The sequence below is a fragment of the Physeter macrocephalus genome, chromosome 8 (assembly GCF_002837175.3).
Source record: "Physeter macrocephalus isolate SW-GA chromosome 8, ASM283717v5, whole genome shotgun sequence".
Taxonomy (NCBI): domain Eukaryota; kingdom Metazoa; phylum Chordata; class Mammalia; order Artiodactyla; family Physeteridae; genus Physeter; species Physeter macrocephalus.
In genome coordinates, this window is record NC_041221.1 from 16,204,383 (window position 1) to 16,207,738 (window position 3,356).

Sequence of the window (3,356 nt, forward strand, 5' to 3'; positions counted from 1 at the left end):
GGAGGGAGAGAGAAGGCCCTGAACGGACGCTTCTGATCACCGACCGTGCCCGGCGCCCCCCACTCCGGGGTCTCCGGCAGCCCCCGGACTCCTGGCCACCTCCAGCTCGGGGCCTGGCCCTGCTCCTTGCCCGGCTGTCTCTCTACCGTGTCCCGCCCCTGCGCCCTGACCCCCGTCTCAGCACTCAGATGTGCGCCTGGCCTCCCCGGAGCAGGGGGCCGACGGGAGGGGCCTGGCCCCGGGTTGGCCCTGAAGGTCGGCCGCGGGTCCAGCTGCTTCCCAGCTCCGTGGGTGATTTGCGGGACTGGGCTGAGCGACACCCGGCGCGGGGAAGGCCTTTCATCCTCCCCCCTCCCCGCGCAACCGCTGCTCCCGGTGCACGCGCAGCTGCCAGGTGGCACTCCGTTCCCGCGTCTGCGGGCGGCGGGCCCCTGCCCCAGGCAGTCAGGGCTCAGCACGTGAGGACGGAGCCCCCTTTCTAGGCGAGCAGAGAAGCCCCGCAGCCCGGGGCGCCCCCCGCGGGGGGCCCTTGATGGAGGGAAGACTGGGCTCCACGCCGAGTCCTGGGATGAGAAGCGGGTGAGGCAAAGGGGAAGCACATCTGGGAGGAGCCCTGGTGCCTGTTCCCAGCCCCACTGGCAGCAAGGAGAAAGCGCCCCGAGGGGCCTGGGGCCATTGGGAGGGAAGGCCCCAGCGGAGCCACCTGTGCTCACCCGAGGGCATCGAGCCAGGTGACCGGTGGCAGACGGAGGCCCTCGGGCAGGAGGGCCTCAGTGTTTAAGGTGCGTCCCAGCTTGGGATGTCTAGGCCCCCGGGAAACCCAGGAAGGCAGAGGTCAGCCTGGCTCAATGGCGCCGCACCGCTGGTAGGCCCTACTGTGTGCCCTGAGCGCGACAGGGCCCGCCCTCGGCGGCGACGGAATTCTCAGTTGCCGGGGGCTGGCCGGGGCTCCGAGGTGCTGTGGACGGACTGGACAGAGGGGACTGAGTCACGTCCCCCCGAGGCCCCCAGCTTCCCCAGTAGCCGCCAGCTGCCGGTCGCAGGCTACACGCCCCCGCCCAGCCCTGCTCTGAGGGGTTCTAGGACTGGTGGCCAAGGGCACCCTTGTCTGGCGCCAGGGTCCCCCCCTCCCAGGCGAGAGAATCCTGGCTTGGGCTCAAGGGCCTTGTTGTGCAGATGAAGGAGATGATCCCCTGTTAACAGCTGGCCCAGCACGGGGCCCACCTCCTGGGCTGCATCCTGGCTGTTCCGGCAGGAACTCACCTGTAGGGCAAGCGCTGGGTGGGCGGGGGAGGAGGTCAGAGTTCAGCCCCCAGAGTTAGCCAGAACGCTGGAATTTGTGGTTATTTCCTAACAATCTTGTGCAAGCCGGAAGCAACTGGAAAGAGGTGGTGACAGCTTCAAACCCGTTGCGGTCTCTTGGTTGATTCCAGGTTTTGGAGGCATATGCGGTCGCGCTGGCCCTGCCTCTGCTGGCGGCCTGGAGGAGAGACAGGGCGGGGCCGGTGGCCGAGGTCCCTGCGGGAACTGGAGCCAGGATCCCACTAACGGGTCAAGACAGCGACGGCAGAGCGTTAACCAAGCGTGCGGCCCAGGAATCGGGGGCTAAGTGCGAGAGTGGGGGGCCCTGGAAAACACCGGGGGCGCCTGTTCCCACGTGCGTGTTTGTGAGCACGCGTGTGAACGTGTGTGTGTGTGTTGGTACACCTGTGTGCGCATACGTGTGTGCGTGGGAGCACCTGGGGGGAGGAGCGAGGAGGGCCCGCCCCCCAATCCCCTTCCGCCTTCCGGCCCCGAGCTCACCCGGACCTGCGGGGGGACACGGCGAGGGCCTCCGCGTGGGGCCCTGCAGGACCCGCCCGCCCCAGCCGGTCGCCTGAAGAAAGGCGACGTGGGCCCCTATGTGGCTTATTGAGTGCACGCAGGGCACTGGCCAGCAGGCGGCCTGGGGCCCGGGAAACCGACTTGACGGCACGGGAGCAGGTGGCATCCTGACCAAAGGGCCGTGAGGAGGCCCCTGGAGCAGGCTGACGGGAGGCTGCGTGTGGCACCCCTTTCACCGGGGCAGCCGGTCCGGCCCCGTCGAGAGGCAGCCTGAGCCGAGGCCACCCACCTCCTGCCGGCGGCTCCGAGGGCGCGGGCTGACTGGACCCCCAGAGGGGGAAGGGCGACTCAGACAAGCAGGGCTGGGGCCGCCTGGCCAGGCTGCGTCCCGCTCGGCCACAACCCCACAGCCCTCAGGGAGAAAAAGCCTGCGTCCCCACTCCTCGGAGCTGGCCCGGGGAGCTTCACCCTGGAGTCACGTGCCCTGGGCCCCTCGGTAGCTGGCCAAGGACGTCAGGCGTCCGGGCAGGCGGCAGGGCTTCCTTCCTTCGAGGAAACCGGGGGTGGGCCTGGGCCCGCGGAGGAGAGAGGTGGTGACTGGGGAGTGCGCGGAAGACCCTCGCTTCTGTCTCCTCTGATGGGGGCCTTTGGGGAGCCAGGGGTCCCGGGGCTCCTCCCACCAGCTCTCCCTCTCTGGCCGGACGTCCTGGGCTCAGGTCATGGGTCTACTCTGAGCCAGCTCTACCGCCGGGACTGCAGGAGACGCCCTTTCCCTCGGGACAGCCCGGCCCCGTGGCGCCCCTGCTGCCTGGAGCGGTGGGCACACGTGCAGGACGACATGAGGCCCGTCGCTCAGGCACCCCAGCCCCGGGCTCGCCCTTGCCCTGCAGCACATACTCGGCCGGGCCCCTGCTGCTATGAGTCGGTTTCTAGAAGCAGGTGAACCTGAAAGGGCGACCCCACTGCTCTCCCAGCCTGCCGAGGTTGCCAGTTCGGGGCAGAGGAGCAGCCGACGGCCTGGCCAGCCCTGCTGGACCTCCAGGTGCTCCAGTGGTGGACGACGGGCTTGGGGACACCACTGGGTGGCCACCGTCCACACCAACTGTAAAGCAGCCTGCTCCAATGGGCAAAGACTCTCCAAGGATAAACACTGTTCAATTATATAAGAAGAGAGAATGTAGGTTTTTGTTTTTTTTTTTTTTACTACATAGAAATGTTAAACTTCTGTAAATCAGAAAAAAAAATACAAAAACCAAGTCTAATGTGGCACATCTATACAATGGAATATTACTCAGCCATAAAAAGAAATGAAATCAAGTTATTTGTAGTGAGGTGGATGGACCTAGAGTCTGTCATACAGAGTGAAGTAAGTCAGAAAGAGAAAAACAAATACCGTATGCTAACACATATATATGGAAACTAAAAAAAAAATGGTTCTGAAGAACCTAGGGGCAGGACAGGAATAAAGACGCAGATGTAGAGAATGGACTTGAGGACAGGGGGAAGGGTAAGCTGGGACGAAGTGAGAGAGT